A 17,587-nucleotide genomic window follows, 5' to 3' on the forward strand; every position below is an offset into this window, starting at 1 on the left:
CCAGTGAGAACATATGTCATAAACTGCTCTGCCTCAAGATATTTTACCCAATGATAAACCTCGGAGATTTTATTATATAATCGTCTATAGATCAACCTCAGTCTTTTTAATGATGCAGAATATTTTATTTGAAAGCTAATCTATTTATCCAGACTCTCATTAATGGATATTTATTTTTACTTTTGCTACTACAAACAATATTGCTATAAGTAAAAAAAAATTGCTATAAGTATTCTTGTATATGGTACTTGGCACAGATGTAAAAATGTATCTATAATGTAGATTTCTGTAATTGGAATTATTAGGTCAAAAGTCATATGAATTTCAACTCATAGATATTGCCAGATTGCCTTCAACAAAGGTGACTCCAATTAACTCTATATATAGTATTATAAACATATTATATTATAGAGTATATTATTTGGACTTTATACAAAGTATACGAATATCTTTTTCCATATACCTTCACCAACATGGCACATTATGAATCTTTTTTTTACTTTGCCAGTGAGATAAAGAAAACATCTCATTTTTGTTTTAATCTCCATTGCTAGAACTTGAAGGAAGCTGAAGATGTTTTTCTTATGTTAGAAAGCCATTTTATTTATTTTTCTGTGAACTGCCTATTTATGACCATGACCCATTTTTTTTCCTATTGGGATATTGATTTTTTTTCTTATTGATTTCTAAGAGCTTGTTCTATATAAGAGAATTTGTCCCCTTTCCTGCCTTATATTTTTACAAATATTTTTCTCAGTTTGTCATATCTCTAACTTTATAATGCTATTTCTTTTTTACTTTTTTTTTGAATTTTAGTTTGTCAAATTTATCAGTCTTTCAAATAAACTTTTTAAATTTATTTCTTTTTGAGGAAGGCTTTCTCCACATTGAAATTATAAAATATACTCCCAGTTTTCTAGTATTTTTATGATTTTATTTTTTAGATAGTTAAATTTGCATTTCATCTAGAATTTACCTTAAGTGAGGAAAAAGATATGCAATCAGCTTTATTTTTTACCAAAATGGCAGGTCAAATTTCTCAGAATCATTTATTCAATACTCCATCTTTTTCTCTTTATATATATCTTTTACCATGTGTATTTGTCTTTATTTCTGGAATCACCATTCCATTTATCTGTTCATTAAAGTACAAAGTGGATTCCATTATTATAATCTTTTATTTTGTTTTAATATCTGATAGAGTTAATCCTCCTTTTTTTAAAAGAATTTTTAAAGAATTTATGTTTATTTATGCATATTTATTTTTCTGTCCGTTTGCTTAATTAAAAAATCTTATTTTTTAAATCCTATTTTTTATTAGGATTCTCAAACATTACATCAACCTTGCATCCTTAAGATAAATGCATTTAGTCATAATGTTTTGTTCTTTTTACACATTGTTGGGTATGATGTGCTAATATTTTATTAAGGAGTTTTGTGTCTGTGTTCCTGAGAGATATTGGTCTATTATTTCACATTTGCAATGTCTTCACCGGGTTTTGGTATTTGGGTTATGCTGGCCTCATAAATTTAGTTGGAGAGTGTTCCCTCCTCTTTTATTTTCTGAAAGATTTTGTATATGAGTGATGTCATCTCTTCCTTGAATGTTTGATAGAATGAATTTACAGAAGAAATCTTCTGGGCTGGAGATTTCTTTGTGAGATAGTTTTTGATAACAAAGTTAATTTGTTTTATAAAATTACTTCAAAATTCTTTGATTTAGTGTTAATTTTGGTACATTGTATTTTTCAAGGCATTTGTTACATCTATTTATATTGTTGTATTTGAAAGTGTAAATTTGTTCATAATATTCCATTATTACCCCATTAATAGCTATAAGATAGTTAGTGATACCCCTTTTCTTTCCTGATTTTGTTTGGTTCTCTGTGTTTTCTCTGTCAATAGACCTTTCAAGTTTTTCATGTTTTTTTTTCTTTTTTTTTTTTTTTTTTTACCAGAACATGGTTTTCACTTCGTTAATTTTCGCTATCTGATGTTTATGTTGTTGATTTCTGTTCTTTAATTTTTTTCCATTCTCCTACTTACTTTTGCTTTACTTTTTCTTTTTTTTTTAGCTTCTGAATTTGAAACCCAAGGGCATCAACTTTAGGCATTTCTTCTTTTCTGATACAAATATTTAAAGCTATAAATTTTCTTCTTAGGACTGTCTTTACTGCATCTCATAGATTTTGATATGTTGTGCTTCTATTATCATTCAGCAAGAGGTAGTCTTTAATTTTGCTTGTGATTTCATCTTTGAAACCTTTAGAATTTGTGTTGGCTAATTTCCTTGTGATATCATCTTGGAATCCTTTAGAATTTGTATTAGCTAATTTCCAAATGTTTGAAGGTTTCTTGAGATTTTAATATTATTTAATTTTAATTTAGAGAACATACAGGCTTAATTTTAATCTTTGTAAATATATTGAGAGTTGTTTTATTGACTGGATGATAGTACTCTTTGTGAATGTATCATGTTCATTGGAAAAAAATTGTATGTAGTTTTTTATATCAGTTCGTTATATTTGACAGTATTCTTTAGGTTATCTGTATTTTTACTGATTTTTTTAAACTATTTGGTTATTGAGAAGTGAATGTTAAAATCTACTATCATTGTGGGGTTTTCTTGTTGCATCTAATTTCATTATTCTTTGGTTCATGTATTTGAGGGTCTGTTATTATGTACATATACATTTGTGATTAATATGTCTTCCTGAAAAGCTGAGCTTTTTTCATTATGAGATGTTTGTTCTTCTTTATCTCTGGCAACATTCTATGTTTTGAAATTTATTTTTATATTTAGTATTATTATATCCACTCTATCATTTTTATACTTAATTTTTTGCACAGTAAATATTTTTTAATCCATTTACATGTCTTTGTATTCAAACTAAATTTCTTAAGGAGATCACATAATTGAGTCCTAGTTTTAATCCATTCTGATAATCTCTGCCTTTTAATTGGAGTGTTTAGTCCCTTTACATTTTATACAATTTTAATTTGATTGAAGTTGATTCCACCTATTCTTTGTTTTCTGTTTCCCCTTTCTAGTTTTTATTCTCTTTTCAACCTTCTTTTTAATTATTTAGATATTCTTCATAATCTAATTTTAATATTTCTGTTGGCTCTTGAGCTGTAACATTTTATGTAATTTTATAGTTGCTTCAGGCAGCGTTTCTCAACATCAGCACTATTTACATTTTGGGCAGGACAATTGTTTGGTGTGGGAAGCTGTTCTGTGCATTGTAGGATGTTTAGCAGCAACTCTGGCTTATACCCACTAGATGCCAGTAGCACCCTACTTCTGTTATGACAATCAAAAAATGTCCCCCAGACATTGCCAAATGTACCCTAAGGGCGAAATCACTCCGTACTGAGAACTATTGCTGAAGGATTTATAAGTATTTAACTTTTCACAGTCTACTCAGAGTTAACACTGTAATGCTACACTTCAAACAGAAACCTTGTAAACATATTGTTCTAGGAATGTAAATGTTAGATGTGGTATGATAAAGTCAGTGTGGCCACAGGAGAAAATGAGAAGGAGGCTTAAAAGAAAGAAGTTAAAAAAAAAAAAAAAAAAAAAAAAAAAGGAAAGAAGTTTATTATACTCACAGATCCAAGATAGGGGGTATATATTCTATATAGGGCCACAGGGGAAGTCACCAGTGTTGGTTAGGAGGGTGAAAAGGCAGGAGCTGCAAGAGAACTTAGACTATGGCCTTTACTGGAGTTTCCACAGGAAAAGCAAGGCATTACATTACATCAATGTGAGTTTAGCTAGTTTTAATAATTTGGGTGAACTTTAAGCCACAAGAGTAATCCATCGTTTCTCACTACCTGACCCTGGGTTCATGAAGGCAGAAAAATACTGCCTCATGGGGTGTATGGACCAGATAGAAGATGTATGGCCCTGAGTTGTTTTATGTTCATATCAATGGTATGTTGGAGTTGGACTCTTTGCCATCTCTAAGAATTGACTAATCCCAAGAAGGGCAGTCTCTCCCCAGACAGAAAAGCTTCCTTAATATGTCAAAACATCATAATATACATTAAATATATACCTACCTACCTACCTACATACATACATACATAATATACATGTGGCACACCTCCTCTTCACTGACCTTTTCTCTTGCAGTTGTCATGCATATTCCTTTTATGTGCATTTAAACCCCATACAATAACATTATAAACTTTGCTTCAAAAAGTTGTATGTGGGGCACATTTGTGGCTCAGTCAGTTACGCATCTGCCTTCGGCTCAGGTCGTGATCTCAGGATCCTGGGATCTAGCCCTGTGTCAGGCTCCCTACTCAGTGGGGAGTCTGCTTTTCCCTCTCCCTCTGCTCCTCCCCCCAACTTATACTCTCTCTTGCCTCTCAAAGAAATAAATAACATCTTTTAAAAAGAAGAATTATATGTATTTCAAAGAAGCTATGATATATAATTGTATTTTATATTTAAATAGATGTTTTCATTTCTGATACTCTTCATTTGTTCCAGAAGATTTAGAGGGAGGAGAAATAGGCTCCATGCAGGGAGAGGGAGGAGAAATAGGTTCCATGCAGGGAGCCCAATGTGGGACTTGATCCCAGGACGCTGGGATCACTCCCTGAGCCTAAAGCAAATGCTCATTACTGAACCACCCAGGCATCCCTGGTGATATATATTTTCAAAACATCTTTATTTGGCCCTCATTTTTTTAAAAGATTTTATTTATTTATTTGAGAGAGTGACAGAGCAAGCATGAACAAGGTGGGCAGGGGATGGGCAGAGGGAGAGGGAGAAGCAGACTCCCCTCTGAGCAGGGAGCTGATGCGGGGCTTGATCCCAGGACCCTGGGATCATGACTTGAGCCGAAGGCAGATGCTTAATCACCTGAGCCACCCAGGCGCCCCTAGCCCTCATTCTTGAAGAATATTTTTTCTAATCAGAGAATTCTGACTTGGCATTTTTTTTCTTTCAGTATTCACAAGATGTTGTTCCACTGCCTTCTAGCCTCCATAATTTCTGAAGAGAAGTTCACAGTTATATGAACTGTGTATTCTCTATCTGCTTTCACATGTTACCTTTATCTTTAGTTTTCAGAAGTTTGACTGTGATGTGCTTAGGTGTGTCTGTGCACACGTGTATGTTTGTTTAATCTTGTTTGGCATTCCCTGAGCTTCTTGCATTTAAAATTTATGTCTTTCAACAAATTTGGAAAATTTGGGGTAACTTTTTAAAACGTTTTTATCCTATTCTCTGTGTTTTTTTTCTTCTTCTGATATTTAAATTATATGTATAATTCCTCATCTCTCAAAAGGTGACATAATTCCATAATAGAAATTTTGGATTATCCACAGATATCTGAGTCTCTATTTTTTTCCAGTCTCTTCTCTATCACATCTTCAGACTGGTAATTTCTATTGATGCAACCTCACATTTACTGACATTTCCCTTTGTCATTCCATTCTGCTATTGTCTATCAAGTATTTTTTTTTATTTCAATTGTTCTTTCTGTTTTATTTATTTTTTTTTGTTTTTGTTCTTTCTGTTTTAAAACATCCATTTATTTCTCTTTTATATTTTCCATTTCTCTTAAAAGAGTTGATATATTTCATTTCTTTATGAATATATTTTTCTTTATCTGACTTAGCATAAGTACAGTAATTAAAGTTCTTCCTGATAATTCCAACTTTGGAATTTCAAAATTTCAACAACTTTCAAATTCATTCCTACTGGCATTGGGGAAACTCCCTTAATATACTCTCTAAAGCCATAAGTAGAATTTTTATGGGAAGAAGACGGGCTTTGGATTTTTTTTTTTTTTTTTTTTTGGTATTTTGTGCAGAATTTCTAATTGTTATCTTCAGAAGGGCTAGTCTGCTAGGTATTTATGTCTAGATGCTGAATTTCTATAAATGCTTTTATAGAAAGCATCTTTGGAAATATGTATATTTTTCTCCTTAGAGATAATTAATATCATGAGTTAGGTCATACATTTCTTAATATTGAAACATTTTTGTATATACAAGGCATAAATCCACTTGTAATAATTATATTATAATTTAATATTCCATTGAATATTCATTGCAAGTCTTGGAAGTGTTTTTTGTGGGGGACCTGGGTGGCTCAGTGGTTGAGCATCTGCCTTTGGCTCAGGTCCTGATTCAAGGGTGCATTGAAATCTCTGCTTAGCAGGGAGCCTACTACTCCCCCTCCCTCTGCCTGCTGCAATGCCTACTTGTGCTCTTTCTCTCTGTCAAATAAATAAATAAATAAATAAATAAATAAATAAATAAATAAAATCTTTTTTAAAACCCAAAAATGTAAGTCTCTTTGTTTTTCATGTGTTTTTATATATAGCATGTAATTGAATTTTACTTTGTGATCTAACATGGAGATCTTTTCTTTAAACTGGTAAGATGAACCCATTTTCATAAAGTGATACGACAGTGATGATCTTTGTCTGCCTTCTTAATTTTTGTATTATTATATTATTCTAAATATATTACCATATTTTCTGAGTTTCCTTTGCTTTTCATTGAGTATATTTTTTCTTTTTTAAAAATATTTATTTTTTTGAGAAAGAGAGAAAGAGAGACAGAGAGCAGGCATGAGAAGGGGAAGGGACATAGGAGGAGGGAGAGGGAGAGAGAGAGAATCCCAAGCAGGCTCCATGCTGAGCACAGAGCCTGTCACAGGGCTCAATCTTTTGACCCTGAGATCATGACCTGAGCTGAAACCAAGAGTTGGATGCTTAACCATATGAGCCACCTAGTTGCCCCAAGTGTATTTTTAATAAGAAGGTTTATAGTCTGTCTTTTTCAACCAATGACTATAAGTGTAATTTATCACAATATTTTTATTCTAGCCTTTTTGACTATTATCTATTGACTTCCTAATACAACACATTCACATTAACAAAGAAGAACCCATTTCTTTCATCTTCTTTTTGTACTTCTCCATCATTTGTTTAAAAAGATGCTTATACCAAAAAAAAAAAATGCTTAAACCAATCATTTTTAGTTACTTACTTAATATATTTCCACTTGATGTGTTATCTTAAATAGTGTATATGGAACTTCCATTTTGAAAGATAAGAAATCTGCACGTTCATACTATTCCCACATTCTCTAATCTTTCATCTCCCTTCTTTCATTAGTTTTACCAGACAAATTTCATTTTTATGGCATATTTTATTTTATTTCCCACGAGGCACCCAATTATTACCACAGAGAGTTGATGTAATTCCAGCCCTCCTAATTAACTTGTGTGGCTTTCTCCAGATTTGCATTCTGGGGTTAGGGAGAGAAAGCCTGTGCCAGCAGCTGGAATGTTGGTAAATGTAAAGGTCGTTCCCAGGCTCCAGGAAATAGGAACACAGTGAGAGGAAGGGGTGGTGTTCTAAATTCTGTTCAGTTTTCTAACAAACCTCCATAGTAGATTTCTGGACTAGGAATGGAGGCCTTGGTTTCAGCCCCAATTTTGCAGCTGTTAACTTTGTTTCCTCATCTCTCAAAAGGTGACATTAATCATCATTCCGCTTCATTAATAGTCTTATTGTAAGCTTCTAATGAGATAGCTTGAAAGCATTTTGTAATATGCCTCATAGATATCAGCTGTTAACAAGTTCTGATTTTTCTCCCAGATAAAAGCTTTTGTTAACCTGGAACTAAAAAAGTTGATTTGATTGCTGTCTTTGTTTCCAAGTCAGTTGGCCCTCCTTGGTTGGGCATTAAGTCACCATTATAAGGTCAGAGGTCAGGCAGCAGCAAACAGAGAAGAAAGAAGAGGCAAGGGAAAATCAGCTGCTGAATAATCACAAGCCAATTCCAAAGGGAAGCTTAGACAGAGCAAATTCCCTTGTGATAAGAAAATGAAGTGATTTAACATTAGCATCCTCTGGCTGTAGGTGGTAATGTTGACCTTGTTTACCAAGAGCTTTTACCTCTACTATGCCATTTGACCTTCAACCCCCAAGAATAAATAGGGCTGAGTGCATACATTTTAGAGATGAGACAAAACAAAAGAGGTTCAGGGATTGGGGCACCATCAGCTATTTAATATCAGAGCTGGGTTCCAATACCAATTCTTCCAACTCCCTGCCCAGTGTTTTTTTGGATCAATAATATTTTATTGGCTTCTTTCTCTCTCTGCCCTCCTTCGCCCTTCCCTTCCCACCCATGCCCTTGCTTTACTTTCCTCTCTCTCTCTCTCTCTCTCTGTCTACTTCTGTGTTTTTTCATCCTGTCTCTTCTCTTTTGCTCCTCTCTACCCCTCTGGGTGAAGATAATCTTTCCTGTGAATGAAGCCCTGCTCCTCTTAAGAAGCCACAAAGAGGACTATTGGAACTTAGCAGAACATGTGCCAGCAAATCCCACATACTGGTGCTTACAAAACAAAGTTGTTTTGTTTTATTCACTGCTTGCTCTTTGGCTTCTTATGAAGGAGAGAGTAATGGCAAGAGACAACTAGAGGTTGTGGATCAGGTATTTGTGAGATGATAGCCAGTTCTCTTTGGATCAGAGCATTAGCCAGAGTCAAAAGCAGGAAAGGGTAAAAGGTCTGGTTTACCCTCTAGGGGCAACTAGTTGCTACTACATAGCATTTGTTATTATTTCTTATCTGAGACAGGAACCCTGCACCTATTCCTATCATAATTGGATTTATTTTCAGATTTTAATTAACAATCCATTTTCATAACCCTGTTGTGTCTGTAATCTTTAAGAAAAGTAGAGGAGAGAAGCACCTGGGTGGCTCAGTCAGTTAAGCATCCAACTCTTGATTTTGGCTCAGGTCATGATCTAAAGGTTGTGAGATCGAGCCCCATGTCAGGCTCCGCACACAGCCAGGAATCTGCTTGAAGATTTCTCTCTCCTTCTCCCTCTGCTCCTACCTCTTACCTCTCTTTCTCTCTCTCTTTCTCAAATAAACAAATAAATCTTTAAAAATGTGGAGGAGAGAGACTAGGCTTTTGTGAGATTAGCCATAGGTTAAAGCTATGACTAGTCTTAACCACATTGATTTTTTTTTTTACTGTTCAAATTTGGAAAATGCACTTGAATTCGATTAAAACTGGCTTTCTATTTCTAATCTATAAAATGTCAATAATAAAAATCCTTACCAGGCTTAACTCATAGGTCATTATCAATTTAAATGATGAATGTGAGAGTGTTTTGTAATTTGAAATCTGCTAAAATAAAATAAGTTGTCACAGAATTCCAGAAATCCATACTTGCTTGTTAACTCTCCCATTTTTTTTTTTAATATGCCCACAAGAGCTAATGATGAAGAACCTGTGACTTTGAGTGGTCAAGTGACTTGTCTGTAATCATGTAAATAGTGGTGGGGCTGGATACTTGAGGTCCTCTGATTTCAAATCCTCCCTTTGTGAAGCACCTGTTTCCTACTAGTTTTCAAATGCATTGTCATTTTTGAGGATAAATGAGCCCCATTTCTTTGCCTCTGTTCTTGTCTGAACTCTGTCATGGGGAGGTAAAGTACAATCTAGAGCTTAGAGAGCAGATTCTGAAGCCAGGCTACCTGAGGAACTGATCCTAGATCTGCTTATGAGTGACATAGGGCAAGTCCCACAATAGCCTCTGTCCCCTCATTTGTTTCCCCTTAAACGGAAGAGAGTAATAGTATCTATCTCATTGGTATATGTTGAGAATTAAATGAGATACTACGTTTAAAATGCTCAGAAAAATATCTGATATGAGTGAGCACTTTGGCTTGTGGGTAGGGTAGAAGCAAACCTATTGCTTCTCTAGCAGGTTTGGTGGAAGGATACGAGTTTAGGATTCAGAGATCTGGGTCCTGATCTAATTTCCCGATATGTCTCCTCCCTTTACGGAGTCCCATTTTCCTCACTGATAAAATCTAGAAGGGTTTTTTGTTTTGTTTTGGTTTGGGGGTTTTGTTTTGTTTTTTATTTGTTTGTGTTTTTGATGTTGAAATTCTGTGCTTCTGAGTGCTCTGTCGGTATAGCGAGTTTTCAAAAGTCATTCATTTTCGAAGGCCGGATGACTTTACCTAATCAATTACTCCTGTGAAAAATGTCTCTAAAGAGGTTTTGTGCTGGAAAATATTGTTGCTGTCACACTGATATGCCAACAAAAGCTGAGCAGGAAGGTCATGCCAAGAAATATCTTCCTGCAAGAGTAGGCATCACACATTTATCTCTCAGGGCTGTTTAAAATTTGCATTCGGCATAATATAAGGGCTAGGCCGTGCTGCAGAAGGGAGGCTTGGGAAATTTCCTGCGGAGGTCACCGCCACTATCCTGTCTGTAGAGATTCTTGTGGAAGCAGGAGCTAGAAGCCCCCCCGTTGACGTAGCATCAGCACATGCAAGGCAGCAGGAGGGCATCCCAGACATGACTCCATCAGCTCAGCGGTGCTCCTTTGGATCCAAAGGCCAGTGAGCTGCTCTGTGCCCCCAGAGTTCTAATTGGGCATCTTTTTTCCCAGACAAGAGCTTCAAAGTGCCTCTGCTCTGCTCTGGGTGAGACCAGCTCGTGGCCCAGGCCAATTCTGCTGTCTCTGCGTCTGTCAGTGCGTTCTAATCACTGTTATAAGTGTGGTTCTGCGGAACACCTTGTAAAATATTTTCCTATTGCTCCAGCAACATCTCCTGTCTAGACAATCTAATTATGAGCACAGAGCAAACAGCTGAAGTCTATTCCGCCCCCAAGGGTTGCCTAACTCCAGGAGTGGGGGCGGAGGATGAGGGGTGAAAGGTATTGGTTACTTTTTGTTGACCTGACCAGAAAATTGAGTGCTCTAGAAGAATCGGGCTAACTTTTAATTAAAAAGAAATGATCTGGTGGAAGCTGGATTTTGTAGTTTTTCCAAACTCAGCGGAGGATTAAAGGTACCGATTTATTTCCCTCCAATCGCATCTTTTTCTTGGCTTCAGAGGTGGTTTGTGGTCTTTGCTTTAAAACAAAACAAAACAAAACAAACAAAACAAAACAAAACAAAAACACTGATTTAATAATCTGCCCTCGCAGCAGGATTTTGCAAATAGAAGGCAGCCCCCTAAAGGTATGTTCTTTCCAAGTAGTAAATCAATTACATTCAGTGAGTGTTTCCTGAGCCCTGGCCAGGTGGCAGGCATTGAGCATGACAAAGTGACGAGACATGGACTCTGTCCCCAGGATGTTCACAGGCTCACAAGAAGGAAGACACATATGCATTCATGCTTTAAGCAGGCTTTGTTTAATGCATCAGTGCAACAGCAACAGTGTTGTAAACATAGGAAAAGGAGAAAGACTTTCTACTATGAAATATGGGGGATTCTAATGGAAGAGCTAAAATCTGAGTAGGTCTTTGTAGGATGAGCAGAATTCAGGCAGAGAGGTAGGGAGGAGCAGGCCTAAGTAGGGGAATGCCCAACTGGTGAGATCATGCCACGTCTCCCATGGGGCTGGGTCCTGGCTGTTGGGAAAGTATGATGGGAGCTTCTGAATGGCTTTCAATAATAAATAAGGAATTTGGGGTTTTAGTCCTAGTAGCATGTAAAGCAATGGACTTTTGAGGGGAAGAGCCTGAAACAACTGACATTCTGCCCAGGAAGGTAAAGGTGGCAGCAATGATGGTTTGGGAGAAACAGAAACTGGAGAAAGGGGCTGGTTAAGGGAGAGATTCTCTACTGGAGAGTGGGAAATGACAAGGCCTTGACCTAGGCCAGTGAGTGGCAAAAGAAGGGCATGGGTGAGAAGGCTCAGTTGGGGTAGATTGTGACACATGGTGACTGGATTGGATTTTCCTGCTGTGGCAGAAGGAGAAGGTGACCATAAGCCCACAGGTGGAAGATGTTCCTCATGTTTATTCCCTGGGAGCCTGACCAGCTATGTGACGATGTTTGCATAAACTACTCACGTAACTGATATTTGTGGAGCACTTGCCATTGCCAGTTGCTCTGCTGGGCACTGTGATACCTTTGTGATAAATAGTTACTGCTCCATCAGACAGTAATCAAATAATCGTGGTGATAAGATGAAAATTACAGCAGTGATATGCTCTGAAGGAGAAATATATGGGGTGTGTGAATTATCTATTGCCATGTACGGATTTACCTCAAAACTTAGTAGTGTAAAATAACAAACATTTATTATTCCTGGGTCAGAAGTATGGGTGTGGCTTAGCTGGGTCCTCTGATTCAGGATCTCTCTAAAGTTTCAGTCAAGATCACTTGGGTCTTGGCATCTCAAGGCTCAGTGGGGGATAATGATTCTCAAGCTTATTCATGTCAGCAGGCTCAGTCCCCAGCTGGTGGTTGGCCAGAGGTTATCAGTTCCGGCCATGTGAGCCTTTCCATAAGGCCACTGACAACGTGGCTGGTGGCTTCTCTCAAAGGCAGCAAGGGAAAGAGAGAGAGCAAGAGAGGTTGAGCAAGATGGAAGCCACCATCTTTAAGTAACCTAATCTTAGAGAGGACATCTATTACCATTATGAGATTATCTCTGCCACACTCTTCTCATTGGAGGCCAGTTGGTTAATCCAGCTTATGTTCCACGGGAGGCTATCACACAGGGACATGTGTATCAGGAAGTAGACATTTTTGGAGGCCATCTGAGAGGTAGCCTATCACATGAAGGATATCACAGCATGTATTAGGTGATTTCAACCTAACATTAGAGAGTGAAAAGCAAGGAAGGCTGCTCTGAGGAAGGGGTTCTGGAACTGGGATTTGAAGGGTGAATAGGAATTGACGAAGTAAAGGAGGTTATGGAGAGAGTGTTGCGGGCAGATAGAAGAATCTGTGCAAAGGAGGGGAGAAACTGGTTACCTCTGAAGAATTGTAAGCAGCCCAGCATGGCCTGCTAGCTTTGAAGGGCCTGAAGGACACCAACAGGGAGACGAGTTTTGTGTGTAGATGTGGATGAGCTCTGTTATTTTAGAGGACTTAGAGTAATTCTGCTTTTATCTGTCATTTGCGTCGGCATTCACTAGAGAGTGAGGGGGTTCCCGGTTAAAACTAGTTTGGAAGTCCTCGCCCTGAACTGCAGGACTGTCTCTGGACTGCTGGGAAATGGGTCTGATTCAGTGTATAAAATGAATAAAATTGCCCACTTATCTCTTAGGATAATTACTTATTATGTAATGAGATAATGTTCATAAATCACCCTGGGCTTCTTGGGGGAAGATGTTATATAAACACAAGGCTTTATCAGTGATGATGGAAACAGATTTGGGGGATTAAAATCAGATGTGCATCTTGACACTATGGCATTTTACTCCAAACCAAGAGACCTGTAAAGTTCGCCTGAGTTCTTAGGTAGTGTTTGAGGTTCAGAAATGGAGGCAGCAGGGTACTGGGAGGTGATTGCCATGGGTGTAGCATGGCTGGGGGAGGGGTTGTGCTCTTTTTAGCTCATCCACCCTAATAAAGGAAGAGCATTGTTCTTATTAATTCTGGCTAAGAGTGTGACTCCTTAGAAATGCAACGTGAAGTCTCTGTTTCTGGGAAAAAGAAAAGTCTGAATTCTCCATCTCTATTCTGTCTTCAGTTTGCTGTATGTCCTTGAAAGATACTTGTTCCCCTTCTCAGAGCCTTAATTTACCCATGTGTAACATGAAAGGGGTTGAATTAGATGATCTTTAGGGTCTCTGCCATCTCTTGGGACAGTGACTAACCAAGATTTTGTAACATTTTTTCCGGTTTTGCTTCCATGAAATGAGAAAATAATAACTTCTTTACTGTCAGCAGTCAAAAAATGCTCTGGCCAATGACAGCGTTTTGCTCTGGGAAAGTTGAACCTTGGTGACAGAACATGAGCATCTGTGCATCTATTTTGCTGACCCATGGGAAGGATGGAACAGGTGAAGAGAAAATAGGTCACAGTTGGTATCTGATCCACTTTTTTCCAGCTTCAGCAGATGTATTCTTCTCTCTCTCCTCTCTTTCACCCTCTGCTCTTCTTCATTCAGTCCCCGGACCCACTTACATGGTTCCTATTTTCATATTGTCATCCTTCATTTCTCTTTTTATTAAAAACACCTAGTCAAGTATGAAACAGGTTAGTCTTCATTTAAATATGTGTGAATATTAGGTTATCCATATAACAGAGCGTTTACCTCACCAAAGAGGGTGTTAAAAAAGAAAAAGAAAAGAAAAGAAAACGAAAAGCCCTAGAAAGCAAAGTCTTCCCATTAGGTGTAGGTAAGGTGAGAAGTTATTGAACCAGAGGCTAGTCTGTTGTCTTTCCCGAGTAGCAACTGCCTGGCTTCTCATCTTTTTCTTCCCCAAATACCCTCTCAGTAAATAAGGTAAAGTGGAACTGTACTTTTCTCCTTAAATGCATCCTTATTTATAGACATAGTTCTTCACTCCATACAACCCAGGATAAGAAGGCCTGGGAACAACTGAAATCCAAGAAAAATTATCAACAGCGTTAGATTACCCAAAAGGCAGACAGGCACTGGATATATGGCAGCAACAAAGTACAGCCACCAAATGATGACAGGAGTTTAATCCTGGTGTACTTACTCAAAATTTTAAGTCTGCACGGCTTGAAAGAAACTACTTTAATTTCAGTATTCATGACCATATTCTACTTTTTGATTCTGTGTTGTTTGTATTGTGATTTATATATAAGTAGAGAAGGCCATAATCTTTGTAGTTCTTAGGGTCATAAAATCTTTAAGATGGCTGTCAGTGTGAGTAGAGACACTGGAAGCCAAATGAGTCCTCTCTTCTGAAGAGTGGCATCCCAGTATGAGGCTGACATGGTTGGCTCATCTGGTCTGTCCACTAAGGCAAAAAGCAACAATTTTTGCCTTATCTGTAGATTATCTCTAAGCATGAATAAAAATGACCCAATTTTCTTTTTTTACCTTTTCCCTTCCGCATTAGAATCCTGAACATTCAAAAAAAAAAAAAAAAAAAGAATCCTGAACATTCTGTCTTTAAACCCTTAAATTAGTCTTCAGAGTAGGAGAGATGTCTGCGAAATACAAATGTCATGATGTCAGTTCTCAGTAACATACTCCTTTCTCTCCATCTGATGGAATTCCTAAGTTATTGGCAGCAACCATGTCTCTAACTGAAGTGTTACATTTCATAGACTCTCTTGAAGCTAAGTATGTCTATTTGACCAAGTTCTGGTCAATGACATGTAAACAGAAGAAATGAGAGGGCCTTCTGGGAAGACTCCTCAAAAGGCAAGGAAACACTCTTCTCTCTTCCTTTCTCACCTTCCCCTCTTTCTACCTGTAATGTGGATGTAATGCTCCAGCCCTCATCCCAGACCATGGATCCAAGGATCAAACCTAAGGATGGCAGAGGAGGAAGCTGGAAGGAGCCTGACTTCCCAATGATTCAGTGGAACTTCCCTTCCATTCTTACACTACCCACCTCTGATCTTCTTTTACCAAGAAAGAATGTGCTTTTCATCATTAGTTGGGATTTTTCCTGTTATATACAACCAAACCTCCTCCTAATAGAGCCATAGAACAGGAGAAGGGAGCTTGCCAACTCCCGCAGGTTGGTGATGATGGGGATGGCTGTTTCATGTGGTAGAGTGTTCATATGGTTCAGGATTCCACAGACCGTGGTCCCAATCCTAGATCTGTCACTTACTGGCTTGGATACATAACTCTTCTCAGGCTAGTGTTCTTATCTCTAAAATGAGGTTACTAACACCCACCTCATGGAGTTGTGAGGATTAAGTGAGAATACTTGAGCAGTGCAAAGCTGCTCACTGTTATAGGGGCTCCAAATATATCAGTTCCCTTTCACTTTCCAATTAGCTGTGATTTTATTAGGGAGATGACACTCTATGTGTATCCTTCAAGGGATTGCAAAATGCTCATAGACAACCACTCCCTGAGAAGCTTCTGAGTCACCAAGTGGGGCAGTTAGGACTACAGGTCTGCATTGTAAGTTGAACAGGAAAGAAGTGTTAATCATTCACTTAGCTCTAGGCCTGTCATTCAGTGGAAAACTAACGGAGAGCTAGGGCCTATTTTCTGGTGGATATAGCAACTTGATGAGTTGGTTTGGGATAATCTAAGCTGTATTCATTGGATATAAGGAATCTGTTTCTGTGAGTAGGGAAAGCACATGTTAAAATGCTCCCAGGAACAAGATGGTAGCCCCCAGTTCAGACTAAGCAGGAAGTGTGTGTAAGAAGGGATGACTCTACAGGTATGCACAGAGAAGTGACCTAAAATCCAATGCATACTCATCTAAAATACCTAGTGTTACATCTTGTACCATTCCATGACAGGGCAGCAGACAGAAGAAGCTAGTTATGTTGAAAAATCTAACTTACAATTAAGAATTATAGGTAATATTACCTTGATTAATATTAATATTACTTTGATATTAATATTCCTTGATTTTTTTTAGTTAAATAATTGTGTCAGCTCTTTCATATAGTTACCATCATTATGCATTGTCCTTGTATGTTTTTGTTTATCTTCATGGAAAAATCAGATATTGGTGCACCCAAATTCTTAAAGTTTTATTTATTTAATTTTTAAAAAGATTTTATTTATTTATTCATGAGAGACACAGAACGAGAGGCAGAGACACAGGCAGAGGGAGAAACAGGCCCCCTGTGTAGAGCCTGATGTGGGACTCAATCCCAGAACCCTAGGATCATGCCCTGAGCCGAAGGCAGATACTCAACCACTGAGCCACCCAGGCATTCCTCTTAAAAGAAAATTTTAGTTGTGATAGTTTTAATGTGGTGATCCAACATTAAAACTGGGCGTTATGGGTGTAGTAGTTTCTAGAGGGGAAAGGAGATGAATTGTACATTGGCCTTACTCTCAAATAGCTTGAGATATAATTTGGGACTGGGAGAGCACATACATAGAAAACCAATCCTCATATAACACATATATGACAAACCCTAAATGAATGATAGAAGTAATGCATTATGGGAGCACAGAATAGGCAATTATTTTTTTCTAAGGATGGGAATTATTGTTAAAGATACAACAGACTAGTGAATTCTGGTAAAGAACAGTAACTGCGTTAGGGGAAGAGTATTATCACATGACACAAAATGTGGGAAGTTGTTTCAGAAACCATGACAAGTCTCCTAGGCCACTGGAGGACAAGATGGGTGGAGGGATGGAAAGAGGGGAGGGAGGAAAACCTGTTCATAGACACTGTTAAATGGCAGGATATGGAGGTTTTATATATTTTGATTGGCCAAAGGAGTCACAAAGGCTATAGAGCAGAGAGGCTTTAGGCATCTCGGTGTCTCCACAGCCAGGAACACAGCATTCATATGTGGCAGGCACAGTGCTATGTACTCAGTGGGTAGTGAATAAATGATTAGGACAGGTGGGGGTATGTAGCATGGGTTAGAGCACTGAGAAAAGTTTGATCAGATCTTTGAAGTCAGTCTTGATGAGGGGTGTTGGATACTTATCCTAGGTGTGTAAAGAAGTTATATATGAGATTCTGAGTATCATCCTCTCGTGGGCAATGCTGATTAATGGCCCCAGATTCCATTGGATCCAAGTTGCTTGAGATTTGCTTGGTTGGAAATAAGACCTGAAAACTTTGCATTGGGGTTTATGAAGCTACCACCCTCAGTAAGGATCACGTTACATGGCATAGTAGATGAACTGGACA

General features: G+C 37.6%; 1 protein-coding gene and 1 long non-coding RNA gene across 14 annotated transcripts in view; one reads left to right on the forward strand and one right to left on the reverse strand.

The window, feature by feature from the left end:
- Positions 1 to 17,587, forward strand: part of TPRG1 (tumor protein p63 regulated 1) — a 136,587-nt gene that overhangs the window by 64,351 nt on the left and 54,649 nt on the right. The window lies entirely within an intron of this gene.
- The window catches only part of LOC140622189 (uncharacterized), a 55,578-nt gene continuing 49,176 nt past the window's right edge, over positions 11,186 to 17,587 (reverse strand). For all 11 annotated transcript variants that reach the window (XR_012021928.1, XR_012021931.1, XR_012021929.1 and 8 more), the window contains one exon: positions 11,186 to 13,993. This is a non-coding gene — a long non-coding RNA (uncharacterized lncRNA). The remainder of the gene's footprint in view (positions 13,994 to 17,587) is intronic.

The sequence above is a fragment of the Canis lupus genome, chromosome 31 (assembly GCF_048164855.1).
Source record: "Canis lupus baileyi chromosome 31, mCanLup2.hap1, whole genome shotgun sequence".
In the NCBI taxonomy this organism is placed as follows: domain Eukaryota; kingdom Metazoa; phylum Chordata; class Mammalia; order Carnivora; family Canidae; genus Canis; species Canis lupus.